This window comes from Molossus molossus, unplaced genomic scaffold (assembly GCF_014108415.1).
Source record: "Molossus molossus isolate mMolMol1 unplaced genomic scaffold, mMolMol1.p scaffold_m16_p_18, whole genome shotgun sequence".
NCBI classification, from domain to species: domain Eukaryota; kingdom Metazoa; phylum Chordata; class Mammalia; order Chiroptera; family Molossidae; genus Molossus; species Molossus molossus.
In genome coordinates, this window is record NW_023425353.1 from 2,993,259 (window position 1) to 3,012,713 (window position 19,455).

Sequence of the window (19,455 nt, forward strand, 5' to 3'; positions counted from 1 at the left end):
TTCTCTTCAACAAGTGGAAGCAAAGCTACTAACAGGTGGTCAATGAGTGCTAATTAGTAAAGATAATAGCACAAAGTTGCTAAGCACTTCTCTATGGCAAAGCATGCCATGACTAAACAATGGTACATCAGTTTCATATATGACCTTGGTGTTTGACCTTAATCTGCTTATGTTACTTAGTCTGAAATCCAACCTAACGTCTGCTTTGTACATCAAAGAGGAACAAAGGTCCATGCTACATGTGTTCTTCAAGGAAAAACTTAAATTAAGGAGACAAACTTTCATATAGTAACAGTGATGTTCATGCATCAGGCAGAGTAGCACCAAGTCTGGCAGGTCTATAGAATAAGTTGATTTTCTTCCAGATAAATTATTCTTCAAGATTATCTTCAATGTCAAGTCTAAAAAGTTGTCTTTGCAAGACTGCCAGGTAGTTATTGTATATGTTCTCTTTCCCTGATTAATACATCAGGGCCTTTTTGTGCCTGTTCATTAAAAAGTCAACCCTGCATACATCTGGTTTTCCTGATCTATTTGACAGAATCTCATGGAAACATTCAAGGAGAGCATCCCGCTTCCATAGTTACGTCACTCTGTTTGAGATGCCTTTGAAATTAACAATCGATAATACCAGTTACAACTTGACAGTATAACTTCCTTTTGGTGGCAAGCTATTTTTATTTTGGCACATTAACTTGCACAGTACAAAAGCAAAAAATCCAAAAGTAAACTATGAAAATCTATGTAACCTCCAGCTGATTCTTTGAAGTTTATTTAAAAAATGTATGTGGGCCCTGGCCAGTGTGGCTCAAAGATTAGAGCGTCGGCCTGAGGTCCAGAGAGACCTGGGTTCGGTTCCCGCTGAGGGTGCATACCTCGGTTGCAGTTTGTCCCCGGTCCTGGTTGGTCGTGAGGATGGCAGACACTAGATGTGTCCCTTTCACGTTGATGTTTCTCTCTCTCTCTTTCCCTCCCACTCTATCTGAACAAAAAATGAAAAAAAAAAAGTCCTCAGGTGATGATTAAAAAAAAAAGTATTTGCCCTGGCTGGTTTGGCTTAGCGGTTAGAGTGTCGGCCTGCAGTCCAGAGAGACCTGGGTTTGGTTCCAGCTAAGGGCACATACCTCAGTTGCAGTTTGTCCCTGGCCCTGGTTGGGTTGTGCGGGAGGCAGCCACTCGATGTGTCCCTTTCACATTAATGTTAATGTTTTTTTTCTCTCTCTTTCTCTCTCTCTCTCCCACTCTAGCTGAACAAAAAATGGAAAAATGTCCTCTGGTGAAGATAAAAAAAAAAGTATTTGTTTTTAGATTCTCTGCAATAGGAAAAATATATTTACTAAACCATGTAGCATATCCCTAGACGGATAAAAAGCCACCGCATCAGTCTGCTTAATGTTGCCGGTTGCCTTATTTGAGAGTTTAGTTCTGACCGCTTTTTTTGTTGGTCGTGTAATTTCCAGAGATCCAGTAACTGCTGGCAAATTTTAGTTACCATAAAACTATATGTAGCACTGGGAAGGCCACATTTCCAAGCCTTCATTGCAATCAAGTTGGGTCATGTGACTTTTCTAGGCAATACAACATGGACAGAAGTGATATATCTACTCACAGGCTTCATCCTCTGTTTCTTTGTGTGTTGATACAAAGTTCTCTAAGACTTCATGGGGGATGAGCAGGAGAAAGTAGCTTGGGTTCATGTGTATCTTGGTGGAACAGAGAAGCCCACACTCTCAATCCACATTTGACTGTGCCCAGAGAGAGATATCAGCCTTCGTTGTGTCAAACGGCTAAATGCTGGGACTTTTTGTTACAGCAGCTAGGGTTACTGAACCTGACCAGTATTGACAGTATAACAGAAAGGTCCACACGTATGTTTCTTTGGACACATATACTATATATGTCATAAGGACATTACATACTATAAATATCTAGCCTTTGTAACACAGGAAAACATAATCAAAATATATCTGGATACGTATTCCCTCACCGCAGAAGTATGTTTGAGTGCCTATGTTCCAAAATTGGGATAAATTCAGGATATAAAAATGAACCAAATAGCCATGGTTCTTTTCCTCATGGCACTTACAGCCCACGAAGTAGACATTAGGCAATCATACACATAAATGTGCAATTATAACCACAATCATCTTCTTAACACAGAGAATTATGAACCTATCAGACACAGAAATAGAAGTATTTGCCTTAGTTAGGGAAATGCCCATGAGAAAGGATTTTATGCTGAGGGGACAAAAATCACATGAGGCAAAATAAGAGCGGGCTTGAGTCAGGGGCAGAGAGAAGGAAGGCGTGTGAGGCGAGCCTGCACGGGAATGCTGGGTCAAGACGCTAAACTCAGCATCTGCTCGTCACTCAGATACTAAATGATCACCTTTGCCTTTTGAAAAAGGTCCCTTTGGCTACATTGTATTTACATGAAGAAAGCATGTGATAATATGAGCATCGTCTATCAGACACATATGCCCCAGAAATAAAAGAATATATAAAAACAGTTCATGCTGGAAACTTTTTGGGGGTTGGATGTTGTTTTGGAAACCGCTACTTTTACTTGGATGCCTTTTTTTTTTCTTCTACCATTTAGATGACCTAGGAGTTCAGTCTGGTACGTCTGAGACTGGAGCAGTTGCCTCCGGCAGCAACTGCGAGGCTGGTTGGGCAGATTCGGGTCCTCACGGCCCTGCACCAGCTCCCTTCGGGAAACCGCTCATTCCTACCGCCTTGGACGGGACTCCCCATAGGAAGCATTTAAATTTCCGACTCTCATTCCTGGGAAGTGGTTATGACGTCTCAGTTTCTCTGCAGATGTGTGCAGCATGACGGCCAGCACACGAAGGAGAAAGACTTCGTTTCCCCGATTTAACTCGATCCCGCACCCATGTCAGTCCGTCTCGGACATCTCCCAATCCCTGAGAATTACGTTGATTTTTTTGAATCTTTCATACTGATCTCTCCCTCTCTCTGAAACCCCTCTACAGAAGCATGTGATTAAATAATCCCTTCGAGATGTGCCCTGTTCGGTGTGGAGCCCGGCAGGACGGCAGCACAGGGCAGGCCCGGAGGCCGCTCCCTCCCTGAGTGGGGAACCAGCCAGGCGCTCAGCTCTTGGTTGCGCTTCGCTTTTAGCTACACTGCACCTTTCCAGGGGCAACAGACACGGAGACTGCTCACCAGGCTGCCTGTCTAGAGGTGCTCCTGCCATGTCCGTTCCCTGTGAGAAAGGACAGTGGATTCCAAGTCGTTCTTTTCTAAGGTACAGTTGTAGCTCTTCAAAAATCAGGCTGTTCATTTGGAGATATTAACTTTTGAGTCACTTGACTAGTCAGTTTAGGAAGCAACGATTCTCTTAAAACTCATAATTACATTTGGAAAGTTTGTGCGTAGGGCCACAAGTCCGTCAGCTTATTATAACCATGGTGCGTTTCACACACCATCTTCATTATCTTGTGCTAAAGAAGAGAACACAACTCTTCCGTGGGTAATTTTAGTCTGGCCACTGACATACTCTACAGTGTTTATAAAGAAAACAAAACTTGGATGTTGGCCCTTTTAATTATAACTGGCAGAATTGCTACACCCAAAATCACATACTCTCGTCACCATATTATATCTTTGAAGACATCTGCTTGCAAAGCAGTAACAAGGAACTTGAAATCTAAAAACAAACTTTGTACTAGATTGGTTTGGCGAGCCATGCTTTGGAAGCACTGGATGGTTCTGAAAGACGTATTCCTGAACTTCAAGAAAAGTTTAAAATCTGCTACAGCGGAGCGACATCAGACTGTCCTTGGCCTGGGCAAGGGGTTCGAGGCTGTTACTAATTACAGTGCCTGTTACGGTAAGTAAGGTCCACTGGCCCAGGGGAAGATGTCATAAACTTCATGTCAGTTTGCAAATAAAAGTCTCACTAATGAAACATTTTGATAAGTTCATTTTCACTTGAGAAATGATTGCTATTAAGGTGCTCCTTCCCCGGTGCTTCCTATACTATTTTGAGGACAAGTGAGCAGACGAGACATTGCCAGATGAAAGCTGTCTTGACTCTTCAACTATATCCCTCTTTTCACATGGACTTGGACATGACCTGAGCTCACTGTGAGCAGTTACGCTTTCCTTTGGGCGCCTCACTTCCCGGTTCGCAGAGTCCCCAAACTCACAGCATTGTGAACGGAAAGGCAAGACGGAACAATGAACTAGGCAATGAATTAACCTGTGCTCTGCAGGCCAGTAAGAATCTTTCCTTTCATAGGCGACTTAAGCACATGTGTTTGAATTAAGTATGAAAGAAAAACAATGCAACAGCCTGAATTTGTTGCCAAAATAAATTTGCCTACATCTTATGCAGCCATGTAATTCATAAGGTCCCACCCTCCTTCCACAACGCGAGCCAAAGAGTCTGTTTTCGCTTCCCTAATACAGTGTTTTCTGGAACCCAGAACTAGTTGTTAAACAGGAACCTGACTTGAGGCGGCTGCTGGGAAGGCCGGCTCCGGGTTCTGCGTCAGCGCGCCGGGTGACTGACGCGCACACCCAGCCCTTCGACGGCACAGACCTTTACTGCTCCGCTGGGAAGTTCATCGTGATACTCTTACTCCAAAACTACTTTGCAGTTGGTAATGCTTTGAACATTGCCTATGTTTTACAAAAAGTGACCCCTCCCCGTTAAAAATTACATGTATACATAGGTACACAGCCTAAAAATGATAAAATCGTGTCTATAATTTTTTTAATGTCAACAGTATTCAGAAAGCTTTAAAGATGCTAATTTTTAAAATTTTTTGGTCATTTTAACTCTAGTTTTATTAGCTGGAAGTACTTTCTCCCAAACCGGGCCCTGAGCAGTGCCGAGCGAGGCCGCTGCCCCAGGCTCCGTGGCCGCGGCCGCTTTCTCCCGCAGCTCCTGCTCGCACGCATGAGAAGTCAACATCCGCTGTGCGTTACAAACTTCTGAATGTCTTTATATCCGTAGCAGAGACTCCGGAAGCATTAGGACGAGTAAAGCACCGGACGGCAGAGAGTGTAAAAGAAAAATGATTACAGCACTAAAAAATATTTGTTTTAATGGAGACGGTTCAGCATTTCCATTTTGTGTGTTTATGGTACAGTTATTCAACATGTTTCTTTTGTTTTTTCTGGTAGGTCATGTCAGGGAGGCTTTGGTTGAAGAAAATCAGGACAAGAGACAATGCAATAGAAAACTAAAACCACCCCATGAAGATGTCATTCTAGAACTTTCAGTTTGCCAGGCAATGCAAGTAGGATGTGTGGGCCCAGGTTCAGGGGTGCAGCCTTGAGCTCTCATGGCTTCCACAAAACTGGGTGAGGGACAAGGGACGAGAAGGGGCTTAAATGAGAAGAGTTAGGTGAGTCTTAGCGCTGAATCGTCCTTTCTTTGGAGGATGTGACTTGTGCCACAGACAGAAGTCTGAGCTGTAGTTCCTGTGACTTTTGTTTTTTTCTCACATAGATGTTTCTTTTCTTTCTCTAATTAATTAATTAATTAATTATTGTTACAGATGTTTCTCCTTTTCCCCCCATTGATTCCCCCCTCCTCCTCCCTCCCCACCCTGTCCCCAGTTTATTGTCCATTGTTCATGCATACATGTGTATAAGTTCTGTGGTTTATCGCTCCCCCACCACCTCCTCTTCTGGGGATTGTCAGTCTGTACCCCACTTCCACGTCTCTGGGACTACCCCATTCCTCAGACTGTTATGTTCATTATATTCCACAAATAAGTGAGATCATATGATACTTGTCTTTCTCTGTTTGGCTTGTTTCGCTTAGGATAATACTTTCCAGGTCTCTCCATGTTGTCTCAAAGGATAAGAGATCTTTCTTTCTTACTGCTGCATAGTACTCCATTGTGTATATGTACCACGGCTTTCTTATCCATTCGTGTACTGATGGACATTTGGGCTGTTTCCAGATCTTAGTTATTGTAAATAGTGCTGCTACGAACATGGGGGTACATATATTTTTTCTGATTGGTGTTTCAAGCTTCTTAGGGTATATTCCTAGAAGTGGGATCACTGGGTCAAGTGGAAGTTCAATTTTTAATTTTTTGAGGTAACACCATAGTGTTTCCATAGTGGCTGCACCAGTCTGCATTCCCACCAGCAGTGTACTAGAGTCCCCTTTTCTCCACACCCTCGCCAGCACTTGTTTGATGATTTGTTCATGGCGGCCATTCTGACAGGTGTGAGGTGATACCTCATTGTTGTTTTAATTTGCATCTCTCTGATGATTAGTGATGTTGAGCATTTCTTCATATGTCTCTTAGCCATTGGTATGTCCTGTTTGAAGAGGTGTCTATTTAGTTCCTCTGTCTGGGCGACTTTTTATGCAAGCTTCTTTTGTAGAATTAGTCTTCCAAGATGTTTTTCTAGGCCAGGTAAATCTCGATCATCCAGAGAGGAAAAATGCACGTGTACCTCTGCCAATGAATCGATCTCGAAAATGGCTCGTGCAGAGCTGCCCAGGCCAGAGCGTCCAGAAAAACCTGTGGCTTCTGCTGGGCCTGGAATGTGAAGGACCAAGCACGGCTGCCCCTTGATTCTCAGAGGAAAAGTGAAGATGTAATTTCTGCACTGAGTAATGGTACAAATACATTTATGCTTATTATTATTGTATTCAAGACATTTAGTTAAAGACAGAGATGGCTAGTCAGACAACAAAACAGCCTTAGACGAGGAGCAGCCCCTCCGCTGTTGTGAGATGAACGCCGAGCCCAGCGGGAGAGCACGGGGCGGCGGGGCAGGTCCAGGAGGCCAGGGCTCGCTGCGGTGGGCAGATAATGGACTGTCGGCCTATTTCCCAAGCCATTACTCTGCAGTAACTAGACATTTGATAGGATTAAATTCGTATTTTGGTCTGAGTCTCTGCTATGCTTGAGAAGATTGTCATCTTTTGATTTAAAGATAATAGAGCCAAACGTGAAACTGCTCTGTGAAGAGTCAACCTGTGACTCATAAGCAAATATCAAAGATTTTGTCTACAGCTTGCTTTCTTTTGTTGTAACTGAAATGATCAAATGACTAGCTTCTATTATAAACGCCATATATTTATTTTACAAAAAAGCTTGACATTCTTCAGGGATGAAATATAATAGTATCATAAAACTCAGAGGTGCTTCTTTTTCCCTGAAGACTCAGAGCATTTGCTGATTGTAACTTTAATTCAAAAGTAATTTTAACACCAACAAGATGAATCAATTTTGCTTAAGCATAACATTGGACAATTAAAAAACACCTGAACAAGTCAGAAATAGATAAAACCAAAACATGAGGCGATGCGATTGTATATAGGAGGACAAGCAAAACACACCTGACCATTCGCAATGCAGTTGACCATTCAACATATAGTTAATCAGTTCTCAAACATGCAAGTTCGAATTTCAAAATTAAGCTTCCCAATTGCCAATTTCAAAAAATGTAATGAGGTTAGAGTGGCCTTTTTATTATGCATGGTTTTATGTCTTTGGATTTCAAAATTACCTTGCACGCATTTCCAACTTTGCTACAATTTCTGGACTGTTTTCATTTCTGTTTTAAAAGGCTAAACAGTAAGATGTGCTTCTGCTCTGCATTCTAATTGCACATAACTGATCTGCACGCAGAACAAAAAACTCATTTTCAGATTAAGAATCGTGCACCAAGAAATAATTATTGTTCTACCAGAAAAAAACTATTTTCCCACTTTCTCCCTTCATTTATGTAAACTGTTTGCTATGTTTCCCTCAGGTTGATCTCTTTTATAGACCACCATGCATTGCTCTTTAGGGACTAAAATAATGCAAATAGAAACAAGAAATACACAACTGTTTTGACTACATTCTTCAGTTTGCAACATAACACTTGCCTTTTATTATTTTATCTTCAACAATCAAGGGGTGGCTAAATGGTTGCAGGTGGTGATGAAAATAAAAGCCATCCATCATTATTTATTAGGCATGAAAAAGATACACAATAATGTAATTTAATCTCAGAGCAGACAATTATTTCCACATATTGATAATACAATGTGAAAACTGTCATGAATTCTAATATGATATTTTGGCTTTATTGGTGCACTACTGTCAGCATGGCAAATAATGAAACTGTATCAAAAAGAAAAAAGAAAACGGTCACTATGTGCGTGTGTCAATATCATGAGTGGAAAACATATTACCAAAATTTTAAAGCTTCTTCATTAGAACGCGACCAATTCAAAAGTTTAAAGTGGAAAAAAAGTACATTTTCAGTTTTCAATATTTAAAACACAATCTAGCCCTGGCCGGTTTGGCTCAGCAGTTAGAGCGTCAGCCTGCGGTCCTGAGAGACCAGGGTTCGGTTCCCACTAAGGGCGCGTACCTCGGTTGCAGTTTGTCCCTGGCCCTGGTGGGTCGTGTGGGTGGCAGCCACTCGGTGTGTTCCTTTCACGTTGATGTTTCTCTCTCTATATCTGTTCCTCTCTCTCCCTCCCACTCTACCTGAATGAAAAATGGAAAAATGTCCTCTCCTCGGGTGAGGATAAAATAAAATAAAATAAAAATAAATAAATAAAACACAATCTATTAATTCATTCATAGACTGAATACACATTGACCATGTGTTATATCATATAAAAGTTCTGCAGAGCAGAAAACTTAAATACCAAAATATTTGCAGGGAATATTTGAAAGAGAATATTTGCAAGGGCGGAATTTGTAACATGTTCTTTGGTTCACCTTAGTCGGGGAACATCTGCAGATGAAAACTGTGATCTCTACTCTGCCCTGGGAGAGTACACACGTGACTATTAAATGTGGCAAAGAATGTACATTTTAGCCAAATAAAGCAAGAAATGGTTGAAAGAAAGCGTTTTGGTAGGAAAAACCCTGACTGATGAAATACTTGGTCAGAAAAAAGCAAAGGCTAGATTTTTGTAATGTTAACTGATTCCTAGTTTTACTTGGTTGTCCGACTGCCTCCGAACAGGCCTCGGTCGGTGCAAACACGCTGAAGAAGAAAGCGAGCAGCCTGTGGCTCCGTAGCCGGGAACCAAAAGCTCTCTGGGACTTCTATTCCACTCGATTTTGGTTTCTGTCAGAGCAATCGTGATTAGCAACTTTTCTAGTCAGAAACAAGTGAAATGGTTTTCAAAGTACCTGTTCACCAAACGGTGTGCACACACACATACAAACACTCATTCTACGGCACCTAGACACAGCCTGCTCTATGCTCTTTTGGAGAATAATTTACTCAGTTCCCATGTAGATTAGAGATATAAATATATGCTTATTGAATGAGATAAATGACCTCCTCTTAGAAGAATGCCTTTTAGAATTATTAAGGAAGGAAAATATTTTAGGCTTGGCTTTGAGTGGTGGACAGGACCTGGAAGAAAAAGTATCTTTGAATGATCACAACACTGTGACCATTCTGGGCTGGGAGAGAAAATTTATATATCATGTGGTTACTCAGTTTTATAAAAGGAACCTAAGAACAAGTGTAGGCACTAGTTAGGAAAAACAAATGAAAGAAATCATTTAAAAAGTCAATAAGCCACAGGAAATCTGGAGACTGTTTAAAAACACCTTATTGGAAGCCTAGCAGAAGTATGTGCCAGAGATCAAAGGGACACTTGGAAATGTGGCCGCGTAAGGAAAGCAGGGAGACCCGCAGACTGTGGCCGGCCAGGTGTGAACACGGGCGCAGGCGCGCCAAGAGAGAAGTCCAGAGAACCTTGCAAGTGACTCCAAAGCTAATAAAAATGTTCTTCAAAATATATCCATGGCAGGAAACCAAGTAAAGAACTAATGGGCTGATCAAGTGACCTACCCTGGGCAGAAGACATATTCTTTCTGAGGATGGAAACTCTTCTGACTTGACTAAAATGATTGATTAATTAATTTATATATTCACTTTTATTCACTCATTCAATCATCCATAGATCCATCCAATCATCTGTTCATTAAAAAAATTACAGAATGCTTACCATGAGCCAGACTGGATTCAGTACTGGAATATAGAAATACGTTAGCCCCCCCTCCCCCCTCCCTCCCTTCCTTCCTTCCTTTCTTCCTTCCTTGCTTTTCACATTTTTAATTCATCAATTCCTCCTCCCATGCATTTGACTACCTATTCATCAACAAAAAGTTTACAGCATGTGTATCATGAGATAGTCCCTGGATTAAACAATGGAATATATGAATACATAAGACATTCATTAGGTGTCAACACATATTTAATTGTCTACAATGTGCCACGGTTAAGATAGATCAGTGAAAACAAGAGACACCATCTCTGCTCAAAGCTAGCTTCCTTTCTAGCAGAGAGTAGCAGTGAAGGTAGGTAACTTATACAACAAACAAGTAATCACAAAATCAAAACCAACCATTTAGTATAAATATTATGAAGGACAAGTTCAAGTACTTGTGAGTACCTGAAGGGGGTCCTGTCTGAGGCAAAAAGCAGCATCCTATTGATAGACTTGAAGGGTAAGAGGACAGAGAGAGAGAGAGAGAGAGAGAGAGAGAGAGGCAGGAGGTGAGAATGCTGAGTGGCACCGGTCACATTGCTTGGGGCTGGGTAGGCGGAGTGAAGATCAGTAGACTGTTTTAAGAGCAAGGGAAGTAGTCAGAGTTTTAAATGAGTGTGATGTGCTTAAAAAGTTCAACACTCCTCTGTTCAAAACTGAGAAATGGCTTCCTACTTCAATCAGAGTAAAGGATGAAGTCCTTACAATGACCTGTGAGAGCCTCTAGCCAGTGGTTCTCAACCTGTGGGTTGCAACCCCTTTGGGGGTCGAATGACCCTTTCACAGGGTTGCCTAAGACATAACAGTAGCAAAATTACAGTTATGAAGAAGCAATGAAAATGATTTTATGGTTGGGGGTCACCACAACATGAGGACCTGTATTAAAGGGTCACGGTGTCAGGAAGGTTGAGAACCACTGTTAGAGTCTGGACTGTCTTCTGGTAGCTTTTTGGCTTAACTGCACTCCTCGTGCCCGCGGGCCATTGCCTGCCCAATCCCGGCCGGACGGATCCACCTCACCTTCTCCCAGTCCTCGCTCAAATCTCCCCTTGCCTATGGGCACGTCCGGAGGGCAGACTGGATATTTTCTTCCCTGCCATCTCTTCTGCTATCTTTGTATTTTTTCAGCCTTGTAGCATTCAGTCCCTTCTGCTGTACAGTACAGTTGGTTTATTTATTCTGTTTTATGTGTTATCTACCCCCTCCCAGTAGAATGTATCCCCACGAGGCAGGGATTTTGTCCTTTGCTCACATTTATTTTAGTCAAAGGAAACAGGGCCTTGAACATCCAATTCAGTAACTGTTGGCTAGATTAATTAATAAATGCATTGGACAACATGGTCATGTTAGCATTGCAAAACTACTCTGACTGAAGCTCTTTTAAAATTTTATTTTTATTGTTGACACTATTATAGATGTCCCTATTTTCTCCCCTTTGCCTCCTTCCACCCAGCCCCCACCATCTGACATGACCACACTGTTGTCTGTGTCTACGGGTTATGCATATATGTTCTTTGGCTAATCTTGTCACCTTCTTTCATCCAGTATATTAAGAGATGAATGACTAGATGTTCAAGAGAGAACAGATGCTGACACAAAAGAATGAATCTCTGGTGGTGAGATTTCACCAGGGAGAGAGTAGAACAGAAAAGATGATTGGAGGCAACGGAGGTTTCCTAAGTTCCTCAGTTCATTACTCAGGGCAATGGTCCACTCCACCACGAGCTGGTCCTGCTCAGCACGAAGAAACAAAGCGACTCCAGGACATCGTTCTTGACTATGTGAGTTCTTCACGCTGAAAATTATTTTTCTTAAAAATTTGGCTGATGGGCCCAGCCGGTGTGGCTCAGTGGTTAAGCGTTGACCCATGAACCAAGAGGTCACTGGGTCGATTCCTGGTCAGGGCACATGCCCAGGTTGTGGGCCAAAACCCCAGTGGAGGGCATGCAGGAGGTGGCCAATCGATGTTCTCTCGCATTGATGTTTCTATTGTTCTCTCCCTCTCCCTTCCTCTCTCTCTCTCTCTAAAAATGAATTTAAAAAAATTGGCTGATGAAATTCTAACACATGTTGCAATTATATGCCTAAAAAAATATTTGACTACATACTAAAAATACCAGTTTTGAAAAATGAATTATTATTAATATTTTTAACATATATCTGTAGCTATGGAACCTAAATGCTCAGTGCTATAGTAGGAATTCTAAATTTCACAATTTAAGTTATATTTTTAAAATACTATAATATATTGATTGTTTCTTTTATTGTTTTAAGGTTCAACTTTCATTTAACTCTCTAAAAACACACACCCTGGCAATAATTGCTATCTTTTTTCCCTTGTGGCCCTTAGATCTTAATGCCTACACTTTATTTTTAGAGTTCTTGCTCATATTTGATTTAATATTTTATTATATATTATTTTCTATTGATCACTTTTAAATACTTTTTTAAACTATATTTTTATTGTTGAATATATTGCAGATGTCCCCATTAGACCCCCCTTGCCCACCCCTACCCAGCCCTCACCCACCCTTGCCCACCCCTACCCAGCCCTCACCCACCTTTCTTCCTCTGTCCAACACCACACTGATGTCTGTGACTATAGGTTATGCATACATATTCTTTGGCTAATCATTTCACCTTTTTTTATCCAGACCCTCCCCTCCATCCTCCTCCTCTCTGACAGCTGTCAGTCTGTTCCATGTATCCATGCCTGTTTCTATTTTGTTCATCAGTTTATTTTAATTACATTTCACATATAAGTGAGATCATATGGTATTTGACTTTCTTTGACTGGCTTATTTTACTTAGCATAATAATCTCCAGGTTCATCCATGGTGTTGCAAAAGGGACAATTTTCTTCTTTTTTATGGCAACATAATATTCCATTATGTAAATATACCACAGCTTTTTTATCCACACATCTACTGATGGGCACTTTGGCTGTTTCCAGATCTTAGCTATTGTAAATAGTGCTGCTATGACCATAGGGGTACATATATATTCTTTCTGATTGGTGTTTCAGGATTCTTAGGATATATTACCAGAAGTGGAATTGCTGGGTCAAACAGCAGTTCCATTTTCAAATTTTTGAGAAAACTCTGTATTGTTTTCCAGAGTGGCTGCACTAATCTGCATTCCCACCAGCAGTGCACTAGGGTTTTCTTTTCACCACATCCTCGTCAGTACTTGTTTGTTGATTTGTTGACGGTAGTCATTCTAGCAGGTGTGAGGTGATATCTCACTGTGGTTTTAATTTGCATCTCTCTGAGATGATTAGTGATGTTGAGTATTTTTTCATATGTCTTTTGGCCATCTGTATGTCCTCTTTGGAGAGGTGTCTATTCAGATCCTTTGCCCATTTTTTAATTGGATTGTTGTCTTCCTTCTGTTAAGTGGTATGAGTTATTTATATATTTTGGATATTAGCCCCTTATCTGATGTATCATTGGCAAATATAGTCTCCCTTTTCATTTTGTTGATGGTTTCTTTTGCTGTGCAAAAGCTTTTTAGTTTGATATAATCCTATTTGTTCAGATTCTTTCTTTATTTTCCTGGCCCTAAGAGGCATATTGGCAAAAATATTGCTATAAGAGATGTTTGAGAATTTACTTCCTATTTTTTTTCTAGGATTTTTATGGTTTCATGACTTAAATTTAAGCATGTTATTCATTTTGACTTTATTCTTGTGTGTGGTGTAAGTTGATGGTCTTGTTTTATTTTTTAAATGTAGCTGTCCAATTTTTCCAGCACTGTTTACTGAAGAGACTGTCTTTACTCCTTTGTAAGCTCTTGCCTCCTTTGTCAAATATTAATTGACCATAAAGGCATGGGTTGATTTCTGGGCTGTCAGTTCTGTTCCATTGATCTATAAACCTATTCTTTTTTTTTATATATAAATTTTTTATTTACTTTTTTGTTACAGATATTTTACCTTTTTTACCCCATTGGCTCCCCCCTCCCCACCCCACCCCCACCCCGTCCCCAGCTTAGTTGTCCATGTCCATTGGTCATGCATACATGCATATAAGTTCTGTGGTTTATCTCTCCCCCCCCCACCCCCTCTTCTGAGGGATGTCAGTCAGTGCCCTACTTCCATGTTTCTGGGTCTACTGTATTCCTCAGACTGTTATGTTCATTATATTCCGCATATAAGTGAGATCATGTGGTATTTGTCTTTTTCTGCTTGGCTTCTTTTACTTAGGATAATACTTTCCATGTCCCTCCATGTCGTCTCAAAGGATAAGAGATCTTTCTTTCTTACCGCTGCATAGTACTCCATTGTGTATATGTACCACAGCTTTTTTATCCATTCGTCTACTGATGGACACTTGGGCTGTTTCCAGATCTTAGCTATTGTAAATAGTGCTGCTATGAACATGGGGGTACATATATTCTTCCTGATTGGTATTTCAGGCTTCTTAGGGTATATTTCTAGCAGTGGGATCACTGGGTCAAATGGAAGTTCAATTTTTAATTTTTTGAGGTAACACCATATTGTTTTCCACAGCGGCTGCACCAGTCTGCATTCCCACCAGCAGTGTACTAGAGTCCCCTTTTCTCCACACCCCCGCCAACACTTGTTGTTTGATGATTTGTTGATGGCGGCCATTCTGACAGGTGTGAGGTGATACCTCATTGTTGTTTTAATTTGCATCTCTCTGATGATTAGTGATGTTGAGCATTTCTTCATATGTCTTCTGGCCATTTGTATGTCCCGTTTGGAGAGGTTTCTATTCAGCTCCTCTGCCCATTTTTTAATTGGGTTCTTTGTTTTTCTTTTGTTGAGTTGTATGAGCACTCTATATATATTGGAAATTAACCCCTTATCTGATACATCATTGGCAATGATGTTCTCCCATACAGTGGGTTGCCTTTCCATTTTGATGATTGTTTCTTTTGCTGTGCAGAAGCTTTTGAGTTTGATGTAGTCCCATGTGTTCATTTTTTCCTTTGTATCTGTTGCCTTAGGTGATGTATCAGTGAAAATTCTGCTCCATATGATGTCCGAAATTTTGTTGCCTCCATTTTCTTCTAGAATTTTTATGGATTCATGGGTCACATTTAAGTCTTTTATCCATTTTGAGTTTATTTTTGTGTATGGTGTAAGTTGATGGTCTAGTTTCATTTTTTTCCATGTAGCTGTCCAATTATCCCACACCATTTATTAAAGAGGCTGTCTTTACTCCACTGTATGCTCTTGCCACCTTTGTCAAATATTAATTGAGCGTATTGCCTTGGGTCCATTTCTGGGTTTTCAGTTCTGTTCCACTGGTCTATATGCCTGTTCTTGTGCCAGTACTAGGCTGTTTTGGTTACAGTCGCTTTGTAGTATAACCTGATATCTGGTATTGTGATCCGACCTACTTTGTTCTTCTTTTTCAAGATTGCTGTGGCTATTTGGGGTCTTTTTTGGTTCCATATGAACTTTTGAAGTATTTGTTCTTGTTCTATGAAGTATGTCGTTGGTATTTTGATGGGGATTGCATTGAATCTATAGATTGCTTTGGGTAGTATGGACATTTTAAGGATGTTAATTCTTCCAATCCATGAACAGGGTATGTGCTTCCACTTTTTTATATCTTCCTCTATTTCTTTTTTCAATGACCTGTAGTTTTCTGCAAATAGGTTCTTAATTTCTTTGGTTAAGTTTATTCCTAGGTATCTTAATTTTTTTTGGTGCGATGGTAAATGGGATTGTTTTTTCAGTTTCTCTTTCTGTGAGTTCATCATTGGTGTATAAGAATGCCATCAATTTCTTGACATTAATTTTGTATCCTGCTACTTTGCCAAATTCAATTATTAAGTCTAGTAGATTGTTGATGGAGTCTTTAGGGTTTTCTATGTATAATATCATATCATCTGCAAATAATGACAGTTTCACTTTCTCCTTTCCAATTTGGATCCCTTTATTTTTTCTTCATGTCTGATCGCTGTGGCTAAGACTTCCAGTACAATGTTAAATAAGAGTGGCGAAAGTGGACATTCCTGTCTTGTTCCTGTTCTTAATGGAAATGTTTTTAGTTTCTGTCCATTGAGTATTATGTTGGCTGTAGGTCTTTCATATATGGCCTTTATTATGTCGAGATATGATCCCTCTATTCCTACATTGCTGAGCGTTTTTATCAGAAATGGATGCTGGATTTTGTCGAATGCTTTTTCAGCATCTATTGATATGATCATGTGGTTTTTATTCTTCATTTTGTTTATGTGGTGTATCATGGTTATTGATTTGCGAATATTGTACCAGCCTTTCGTTCCTGGAATGAATCCCACTTGGTCATGGTGAATAATTTTTTTGATGCATTTCTGGATCCGATTTGCTAATATTTTGTTCAGGATTGTGGCATCTATGTACATCAGGGATATTGGCCTGTAATTTTCTTTCTTCATAGTGTCTTTTTCTGGTTTTGGAATTAGAATTATGCTGGCCTCATAGAACAAGTTTGGAAGTTTTCCTTCTTGAATTTTTTGAAATAGTTTGAGGAGAATGGGTGTTAGTTCTTTTTTGAATGTTTGGTAAAACTCCCCCATGAAGCCATATGGGCCTGGGCTTTTGTTTGCTGGGAGAGTCTTGATTACCTCTTCAATTTCCTTAGTTGTTATTGGTCTGTTCAAGTTTTCTATCTCTTCCGGGTCTAGTTTTGGGAGACTGTGTGTTTCTAGAAATTTGTCCATTTCGCTTAGATTGTCGAATTTGTTGCCATATAGTTGTTCATAGTAGCTGTTAACAATCTTTTGTATTTCCATGGTGTTGGTTGTTACTTCTCCTCTTTCATTTCTGATTTTGTGTATTTGGGTTCTCTCTCTTTGTTTCTTGGTGAGTCTAGCTAAGGGTCCATCAATCTTGTTTATCTTTTCGAAAAACCAGCTCTTTGTTTCATTGATCCTTTGAATTGTTTTTTTGGTCTCTATGTCATTTATTTCTGCTCTGATCTTTACTATTTCCTTCCTTCTACTTGCTCTTGGGTTTTCTTTTTGATTGTTCTCTAGTTCTTTAAGTTGTGAGATTAGATAGTCTATTAAAGATTTTTCTTGTTTTTTGAGGTAGGCCTGTAGTGCTATGAACTTCCCTGTCAGAACTGCTTTCGCTGCATCCCATAGATTTTGTGTTGTTGTGTGTTCATTTTCATTGGTTTCCAGGAAGTTTTTAATTTCTTCCTTGATCTCCTCGTTGACCCATTCATTGTTTAATAACATGCTATTTGGCTTCCATGTGTTGAAATGTCTTTGTATGTTCTTCTTGCTATTGATTTCTAGTTTCATGCCATTGTGATCTGAGAAGATGCTTGATATGATTTCAATCTTTTTGAACTTGTAGAGATTTAGTTTGTGTCCTATCATGTGGTCTATCTTTGAGAATGTCCCATGTGCACTTGAGAAGAATGTGTATTCTGTAGTTTGGCGTGTAATTCTCTGTAGATATCTATTAAATCCATTTGGTCTAGCACTTCATTTAGAGTCTCTGTTTCCTTGCTAATTTTTTGCCTAGAGGATCAATCCAGTGCTGTCAACGGGGTGTTGAAGTCCCCTGCTATGATTGTATTATTGTCGATTTCTCCTTGGAAGTCTTCCAGAAGATTTTTCATATATTTTGGTGCTCCTGTATTGGGTGCATATATGTTTATCAAGGTTATTATCTTCCTGTTGGATAGATCTTTTCAATATTATGTAGTGGCCTTCTTTGTCTCTAGTCATGGTCTTCATTTTGAAATCTATTTTATCAGATATGAGAATTGCTACCCCAGTTTTTTTTTGCTTTCCATTTGCTTGGAAAATTTTTTTCCATCCCTTCACATTCAACCTATGTGAGTCTTTTGTTGTGAGGTGGGTCTCTTATAAACAACATATAGATGAGTCATGCTTTCTTATCCAGTCAGATATTCTGTGTCTTTTTATGGGAGCGTTCAATCCATTTATGTTTAAGGTGATTATTGATATGTACTTATTTATTGCCATTTTTGTTTAGTGTGGTTCTATTTTTCTTTCCATTTCTACTGCTAATTACAGCAGTCCTTTTAACATTTCTTGCAGTGCTCGTTTGGTGCTAATGTATTCCCTTAGCCTTTTTTTGTCTGGGAAGCTCTTTATTTGACCTTCTATTTTGAATGATAGCTTTGCTGGGTAGAGTAGTCTTGGATTCAGATTCTTGTTTTTCATGACTTTGATTACTTCATGCCATTCCCTTCTGGCCTGTAGTGTTTCTTGTGAGAAGTCAGCTGAGAACCTTATGGGGTTTCCTTTGTAGGCAACCTGTTGCTTATCTCTTGCTGCTTTTAGGATTCTCTCTTTGTCTTTAATTTGTGGCATTTTAATTACTATGTGTCTTGGTGTGGGCCTGTTTGGGTTATTCTTACTTGGGACTGTCTGTGCTTCTTGAACTTGAATGCCTTCTTCCTTCACCAAATTAGGGAAGTTTTCTGTCACTATTTTTTTGAATATATTCTCTATCCCTTGCTCATTTTCTTCTTCTTTGGGGACTCCTATGATGCGAATATTATTATGTTTCCAGTTGTCCCACAGTTCTCTTAAGCTGTCTTCCTGTTTTTTTCTTTTGTTTTTCTGATTGATTGATGTTTTCTACCCTGTCTTCTAATTCACTGATCCCGTCCTCAGCTTCCTCTACTCTGCTTTTTAAACTTTCCAATGTGTTTTTCATTTCTGATATGTCATTTTTTATCTCTTCTTGATGGTTTTTAATTTCCAATTGGCTTATTTTCAGTGTCTCTATGTCCTTACTCATGCTGTTCAGCTTCCTCAAGATCATGGCTCTGAATTCTAGCTCTGTTAACATGCCTAATTGTTCCACATTGATCTCATCTTCAGTGGAGGTCTCTTGCTCTTTCATTTGGCTTCTGTTTCTGTGTTTCACCATTTTGGCTATCACTGTGGGCTTTGGAGCCTGTCAAGTTTTCCCTGTGGGTGTTGGTGTTCTGCTGTTTGTGGCTCCCTCTCCTGTGTTTAGATGAGCGAGGGAGGATCCACATTGAACACCACTGTCAAGTCTTACTTTCCTGGTTAAAGTTGCCAGCCCAGGAAAGGTACTGTTATCCTCTAGCTTTTTGCCTGGAGGCTAGCAGTCTAGGTTACTTGATGAGTTTTGGTTTGTCAGTTGATTGAAAAGCTCCCTCAGGTGCTCAGCACAAGGGGATTTCCCAAGGGTGGGGCAGATGCTGCTTGTTAATGAGCTTCAATTAGCACTTCAATGGCCCACAGGGTGGGGTTGGATCTCTGAGGGAGGGGCTGCTGCCTCTCCTCAGAGCCCTGGGAAGGAGCAATGTGGCCACCATCCTGAGTGGCTGCACTCAGCAAGAGCTGTGAGCGCCCTCCAAATCCCGAGTGTCCCGACACAGTTCCAGTCCAGTCTGCCCTCCCTCTGCCGGAGCCCAAGGTGAGTGGCTGTGGCTGTTTTAGCCTCTGTCCCGGCTCTGCGCTGAGGAGCC